The sequence below is a fragment of the Castanea sativa genome, chromosome 2 (assembly GCF_040712315.1).
Source record: "Castanea sativa cultivar Marrone di Chiusa Pesio chromosome 2, ASM4071231v1".
Lineage (NCBI taxonomy): Eukaryota > Viridiplantae > Streptophyta > Magnoliopsida > Fagales > Fagaceae > Castanea > Castanea sativa.
This window is the reverse complement of record NC_134014.1, coordinates 53,276,870-53,285,496: the sequence shown is the minus strand read 5'-3', so window position 1 is coordinate 53,285,496 and position 8,627 is coordinate 53,276,870. Positions and strand designations below refer to the sequence as shown.

The following is an 8,627-nucleotide window of genomic DNA, read 5'->3' as shown; positions in this document are numbered from 1 at the left end:
AACTCGCAAAGTAGTCACATGTTGAGCATATGACTGGAATGCGAAGAGTCATGATAGCCTGGAGTTTTCGCGAGTGTCTCGCAAGTAAGGCCTTCCCGCGAAATACTCACGAAACATTTTGTTTTGCTATTTTGTTATTTCTGCTCTACCAAGTTTTTACCCACACTATATATACCATCATTACCCACATATTGTAAGAAGTGTTTTTTCAGAGAAAAAACCCTAGAAATTACCTTTGAGAGTTAGAGATTGTTATACCCACAATCATCTACACAATTCCTTGTGGTTTTCCTCTACTCCTACCTCTCTATATCCAAATCCTTGAGAGGTTGATAGCCCAAACACTTACCACACCCAATCTAAGTGTAAAGTGAGGTTTTGGTGCTGCTGGGAAGCATTAGAAGAAGCTAATCATTAGCAGATGTAATCAGGCTGAATTGCGTGATCTGAAAAGTTAGAGAAGATAAGGTTTCGTCAAACCAGTTGGTAGCAGGAGTTTGGAGGGCTCAAGTTCATGGGGTAGACTAGGCTTGGAGGGTCTTTTGATATTCGTGCACTCCAATTTATTCTCTAGTGGATCGAAATACTGCTTGGAGGGCAGCAGAGAGGTTTTTTGCCAAGTTCTTCGATTTTCTCTTCGATGACACGTCTCGGTATTATTTTGTGTTTGCATCCTCCTTCCCTACTCTTTTAGCTTTCATTTTGTTGTTTATATTTAATGAATATGGCTTTGAGTAGTTTTATCGTTTGTTCGCATGCATTTACTCTTATTTTGCACTTAGTTTAAGGTAGAGTAAAAACAACCGAGCCGTAACTTGTGATTGAGGGTCTAAACAATCTCTTGTGTACTCACACATATTCGAGCTTTCAACTTCTAAACATTTGAAGTTTGAACTCTACCTAAAAGCAAATAGACAATCCAGTTTAGAATGGGGAAAGAGTAATGCTACATACATTAAATTTACAAGCTTTTACTAGTTTTTATTTGCATCCACTACTGACATTACTTTTCTATATACTATTAACAATCTGTTATATCAACAAATGTCAAATTTTTTTTTTTTGGTGTATGTGACTTTTTCAAAAAAGAAAAATGCATATGTACTTATATTTAAATTAGTGTGTTAAAGATATATTAGCTCAATATCATAGGCTTAAGTTAAATCCTACCTTGTGTGCAAATCAAGTGTCCTACTTGTACTATAGGTTTAGTAACAATACATTGACTATGGTTACTAGACTTGTAGTACAAATAAAAGGCTTGACTTATACATAAGGTAGGATTGAGCTTGGACCTATTATATTGGACTAATATATCTCTAACATCCATTCTCAAAATTAAGGTGGAAGCTTCATAAAGCCTTGAGATTTGATAAAATTGAGAAGATCTCATGAAGATCTCTTGAAGATGCCTTGAAGATGACCATGAAAATGCCTTGAGGAAGCCACAAAGAAAGCCTGATAATGACTTTAGAATAGACCAAAAGGATTAGGCACTACGGAGAAAGAACCATACAAAATGAAAAAAGATGTCCAAAAAATGCCTTTTACATTTTAGCAGAAACTAATCTAGTCCTAGAATTTTTTTCCCCTCAAAATATGAGATTTTATGTATTAATACTTGCTAAAACTATATATTATTCATAAATATTTTTCCTATCAAAGCTTTTTATTTAGTGTTCGTTTGACAAAGATTATTTTTATCAACTTATTTTACTATTCAACTTATTTTTGTTACTATTTGTTGTTTCCACTGCATTTTTTGGTACTATTCATGTGTCCTACTGTACTGTTTCAACTAACTTTTACCTTTATCTACAATATTTTTAACATAAAATTTTCAGTTTCAACAAAATAAGTGAACCCTAAACAAACCCTTATTGAACTGTGATTAGGCCTAGTCTTAATGAAAACAGTTCCTTAGATAGCATTTCTCTTTATATAAGTTTATATATCTTGAATATTTTTCTTTTTATTATTTTTTTAAAATTAAAAAGTAGTGAGATTGTGAAAATTTTTAATTAAAAAAAATACATAAGAGAGACTTTGACTTTCATTCCCCAATAAAAATCTTCATATCCCTCGTTCATTCATGTATTAAACTTTCCGAGATAACTCGTTTTCTTCTCTGCAAAAACCTTCTAGCTTGGCTATGGTTTGGGCTTCTTCAACTTGTACTACTTGTTCACATTCATTCACCTCCTCATCACTCATGCTACAGGTACTGTTACTACTGGGTTTGAGTTCCCAGAGCTGTTACGGGTTGGGCACATTTGGGTTCGACATTCACCACAGGTTCTCGCTTCTCGGACACGGTTAAGGCAATTCTTGGCACTGATGGTCTTCCAGAGAAAGGGAGCGTAGAGTATACCATGCTGCTATATATGGCCCGCCATGACCGCATAATTCGAGGTCGTCACCTTGATGCCAATAACAACCAGTCGCAACTCACTTTCGCCAATGGAAACGAGACCATGTATTTGCCATCGTATGGGTATGATCATAATTTTTTAGGGGAAAATTTAAGGGGGGATTTGTTAGGTGAACTATTTTAAGAAAATCTTTATTTGCTTTATATATTTCATATTCACTCTCTTCACAGCAAGTGCTCAAGTCAAGATTGAATAGCCATTTTCACAAAATATTAAAAATAATTATATATATAATTCTATGTAATACTATATACACTATATATTTTTTTCCAATAAATTTCATAATTATAGAATTGGCAAGTTTTTCTCAAAAAAAAAAAAAAGGGTGGCAAGTTGTTATTTATTTTTTATATAGACTTGTCACTGTCATCATTTTATTGCCTTATTTTTTTTTTAGAATACTAAATATTTTTATAAAACACATGAGAAGAGAGGAGAAAGTCTTAAAGAAACTAACCGTGGTGTATATCCAAAATTACTTAACTTTTGGATACATAACACAGATTTTAAACCTCTTTAACTCACACACTCAATTTTCAACGTGGGATTAACTCACTTTTTTTTCATTTTATTGTCTACTATTTACAATTTGTTACTTCAATAGTTGTGAATTTTTTTTACATGCTCTAAACCTATTTCAAAAAGAAATCTTAGAACATCCACTACTCTTTTTTCTCTTCCATCTCTTCACATTTTCACACGTAGTTTCGAACTTTGAATTTTTGTTAAAACCCCAAATTTTTTTAAAAAAAAATCGAAGAATAGAGGAAACTCTACATAATTTTTAAAAAGTATTCAAGATAGTGAGACACATATACAACTTTGTAGGTATTTTGCTATATTTTTTTAAAACTTTTATATTGTCCATCAAAAAGCACTTTATATATATATATATATTTATATTCAAATTATGAATTACAAATTTAAACTTTATGAATTCAAATTAATTTCTCAATTTGATTATCATTAACTATTTCCATCATCGACAATTGAGTAGATAAAACTAGGTATGAAAAATAAATTAAAGTTTACATTTATATTAGATTATGTGTAAAAATTACATTAGCATGTAATTCTTTATTTTTTTTATTAGTTAATTCTAAATCAATATTTTTAGTTTAATACTTTCAATTTTTTTCTTTTCATTTTCCCCCCTCCACAAAACTAAAATCCTGATATAAAGTAATATTACATAACTCAATATTCTTTGATTGGATGCGAATTTCAACAAATTCATTTTTAAATTACATCTTGTCCTTATACCCTTCATACTTGCAAAATATTAAGATAATTGGAGATCAATAACTATCCCACTTATAAAATATACATAGTTCAAGTTTTTGTATTATAAATTTATGTACAAAGATGAATTAATAGATTAAATAATAAATAACATCTAATTTATTTGAAATTTAGCATGTGTTTAGAAAATAGGGAACATGAAATTTAACAATGAGATTTTTAAAATATCTCTTAAAAAATTATCAAGCGGTGTCTCAGTTGAAAACAATGCTCTTGGCTAGTATAAAGAATTTCTTTATATCAATATATAGTATAGTATGTTGTGAATTTTGTCTTTTAGGTCTTTAATTACGTCTTAATTCATTCATTATATTAAAAAAAAAATCATTCTTTTTTCAAAATTTTACATCCAAAATGTCCGGCAATGGCACTGCTTTCTTATTTAATATTGGACCAGAAAATATGCTCACACTCATAGTCCATTCAAAGAAACCCTAAATGAGAATAGTTCAATTTTTTATGGAGTGTTTGGAAAGCTAATTTAAACACATTTTCACACATTTTAAACAAAATTACACACATTTCTACACATTTTTTCACCTACACATATATCAAAAACACCTAAACAACATAACTTAAACTACTCTTCCAAACACCCCTTAGTTTCTTGGTTACCACTGAAATGCTTAATTTAAATTTCACTTCTTTCTGTACAATTGTACTAACCACCACCCCACCCATGTTCTAAATATTTCAGTGGCTATTATGCTAATGTTTCTGTGGGGACACCAAGTTTATAATTTTGGAGGAATTAGACACAGGCAGTCCTTTGTTCTGGTTACCGTGCGTGCAGTTGTCAAAAAGGCAGTGCTGGTTGCGAGGCCAACTTAACCAGTGGCGGAGCCAGGAATTTAGGTCAGGGGGGGCAAGATTAAAAGACAAGATTGGAAGTAAAAAATTAATCTAAAAAAATTAATCAATATTAATAACAAAATAAGTAAACAACTATATGATAATGTAATTGTCATACAAAATCTAACATAAAATGTAAACTTTAATTTATTTTTTCACACCTAGCTTATTTTACTCAATTGCCCTCGACGATTTTTCATATTTTGAAACCGCTGCATAATTTCTTCACACTCAATAGTCTTGAATATATCTTTTTCAATATATGTGACTAAGCAATCATTCATCCACTGATCTCCTATTCGATTGCGCAATCGATTTTTAATTATGTTCATTGCTGAAAAAGCTCTTTCAACAGTAGCTGTTGCAACTGGTAAGATCAATGCCAAAGTCACTAATGAGTAAACCAATGGATATGAAACATTCTTTTTCATTTCTACCATCTTTTCAGCAAGCTGTCCAATTCCTTCAAGTGCTGAAAACTCTTCAGAGGACCGCATGTCATGGATGTATGTCTCAAGTTGGTTATCCAAGAAAGAAACTTGAACTGTTGAAAAATCACTTGGATAAAACTGAGCAAGCCGAATTAATTTCTCCTTGTTGAATGCTGAAAATAAGTTATCTGGGTTCAAACATGCAACACAAAGTAATAATTCAGAATTTTCAAAACGACTATTGAGTTCCTGAAGTTGCATATCTATAACAGTATAAAAAAGCTCCACTTGATAATGATGTGAATTTTTCATGTTTTGAGCTTTTCGTCGTGGCCGAGGTTGATAAAAATCATCCATATCAGGAACATCAATATTATTTTTTGCACAAAATGCAGAAACCTCCTCTAGCAAAGAGTTCCACCCATCATCTCTCATGACCTGTAAACGTTGCTTTGAAATGTCAACCAACTTCATAGCATTCACAATATCTTGATCTTTTCGTTGTAATGCCTGTGACAACTCATTACTTATGCCAAGCACACCTTTCATCAAATGTAAATCAAACACGAATTCAAATGTTTGGAGTAAACCAATTAAGATATTTGCTTCTGCTCTCTGATCAGAATCTAAACCATCTTCTATAATAGTTTCAATCACATCAATTACAGAAGAAAACATGTGAATAATATTAACAAGTGCACCATAATGAGAACTCCAACGTGTATCTCCAGGTCTTTTTAGACTCATTTCTTGATTCAAGCCACGACCAGTTGAAATTTCATTATTTTTTAGTGCTTCTATAACTTCAGCATTACGTTTTTCACGAAGAATATCATGACGTTTGCATGATGCTCCAACAATATTGAATACCTTTGCAACCAAGTTAAAAAAGGTTGCAATCTAGATGTGATTTTTTGCTACTGCAACTAATGTTAGTTGAAGCTGATGTGCAAAGCAATGGACATAATAGGTAGAAGGATTATCTTTCAAAATAAGAGTTTTTAGTCCATTTAACTCACCTCGCATGTTGCTTGCCCCGTCGTAGCCTTGTCCCCGCAATCTACTAATGCTTAAGCTATGTTTATTAAATACCTCCTCAATTGCACTCTTTAGTGTCACTGCTGATGTATTATTAACATGTGTAATGCCTAAAAAGCGCTCATTCACATGTCCCAGTTTGTCCACATAGCACAAAGCAATCGCCATTTGTTCTTTAGTAGACATATCACGTGATTCATCAACTATAATAGCAAATAATGAGTCTCCAATATCTTTAATAATAGCATTTATTGTCTCAACGGCTGCAGCATTTGCTATTTCTTTTTGGATATCAGGAGAGGTCATTTGATGATTTTCAGGAGCATTTTCGAGGACTGCCTTATCAATTTCTTCATTGTGATTCGCAAGAAACCGTAATAATTCAAGAAAATTTCCTTGATTATTGGAGTCTTTAGATTCATCATGGCCACGAAATGCTAATCCTTGCCGTAGTAGAAAACAAATACAATCCATTGATGCATTCAAACGAGTTTGATATTCCCTTTTCTCGACATCCGATTGCTTGTTTATAACTGTTTGAATACTTTGTCTCTGGTTTAACAAAGCTTCACATTTTCTTTGAGCTATATTATGTGCACTGTTGTGGTCCCCAACGTGATTCTGTAATTTCTCCTTCTTTTTCCAATTTCTGAATCCTTCAGTAACAAATGAGTCTCCCCCTCCTTGATCACTAGTATCAGGTCGAAATAGATAACAAAATAGACAATATGCAGCATCTTTCGTAATGCTATATTCCAACCAACTAGGATAGTCTTTGAACCACACTGGATTAAATCGACGCTTTGTTTTGCCAAATTGACTTTGTGGAAAATCATGATCAACTGGTTGACAAGGTTTATTTTGTAGATAATGCCTTCTAATTTGATCTCTTTCATTAGGATGATAGTTACAAATTTTTATTCTTAAACCAGGATCCGTGGGAAGATTTGCAACATCCACTTCGATACGAGTTCGTTTAGGATTTGATCCGGACTCATTATTATGATCAAGATTCTCCATAATCTCAATTAACTACAAATATATATGTCATATCATTAAAATAAAGAAAAAAAAATTACAATCTATGATTAAGAATAATCAAATGAGGAGATCATTATAAATACAAATAGTTTAAACATATAATTTGAATTATAAATTTATGGTTAAGAATAGTCAAATTAAGAGATCCATCTAAATATAAACAGTTTAAACATATAATTTGATTCTTTTAAAATAAATAAATAAATAAATCAAAGCAAAAGTATTAAGAGTATGCATACCTATAAATATTTGAATGTAACTTAAAAACCCAACTTGAATGCTTTTAAAAGCTGCACAGCAACTCTGAGATCCAAAGAAAGAAACTGGATTGAAAAGAAATTTTTTCGTTGTGATGGGAGGCGTGCCTTGTTTGCATTATATATACTTTTTTTTTTCCAGAGTTCTACTGACTTCTAATCCGGGTAGGTGTAGCAAAGTTGTTATAGAGATCATTAGAATTGTACTACTTCTAGGGGTAGAAGTCTACTACTACTAGGAAAGCAGGAAAGGTTTTATCACTTCTATCCAAAAAAAAAAAAAAAAAACTCAATTAAGTCACCTTACTTTTCGTTTCTAGATTTTAAGTCACGTTACTTTTCCTTTCTAGCTTTTAAGTCACGTTACTTTTCCTTTTTAGCTTTTTAGCTTTTTTTTTTTTTTTTTTTTTTTGGGGGGGTGTGGTGGGGCCCAATATGGTATTTCCTAGTCAAAACAATTGAAATTTCAGGGGGGGCACCTACCCCCCTCGCCCCCCCTCCCTCCGCCCCTGAACTTAACATTACCATCTAGAGAGGTATATTCTTTATTTTTGAATTTTATTATTTGCTAGAGTGCGGAGCCAAGATTTTATTTAAAGGAAACATAATTTACATTTGACAATCATATTTACACACATGCATGCAAATATATGCATATAGTATTCAAGATCAATTAAAAAATGATTTATTATGTAATTACCCTTATATTTTATTGCTTTTACACAAATGCCTATGGTATGAAGGAGAATAAATGATTACATATAGAATTTGAGATTGTATTATCATTTTTGAATAGAAATACTAAATTTGTCTAATAGTTTATAGAAAAAAAAAATTAGCGCTAAATTTTTCTCTCTGTTTTTTTTCTTTGCTCTCTTTGATTAAAACTTTTATTTTATTTTTTCTATCTTATTTTATTTTTTTTCTTTGGTGTTAAATTTATGATGTCTTCAGTTCCTAGCACCTTAGCAAGAAATGGGGTAGTTCCGAATTCTTTTTCCCTGTGTTTTGGACCTAATCATGATTATGGGAGAATAACTTTTGGAGATACTGGCAACTCAGAACAAATCACCAAAAAGAAGCGCCTTTCACCGCAATCAAAGTAAGTCATTACTTTCTCGATATTGAAAAAACTGTCTGAAAGGTTATTTATTACTTTGGCAAGAAGACTATTTTTAACCTGAATCTCATCGTACTTGCGCCAATTTTGTCCTTAAAAACTTGTTATCAGTTCATTTTATCATATCAAAATCTCTCAAATAACTGTGGGAAGC

General features: G+C 31.7%; 1 pseudogene; it reads right to left on the bottom strand.

Annotated features, from left to right (window-relative positions):
* Positions 1 to 4,741: 4,741 nt before the first annotated feature.
* LOC142625519 (uncharacterized) lies at positions 4,742 to 7,075 on the bottom strand (annotated as a pseudogene).
* Positions 7,076 to 8,627: the final 1,552 nt, after the last annotated feature.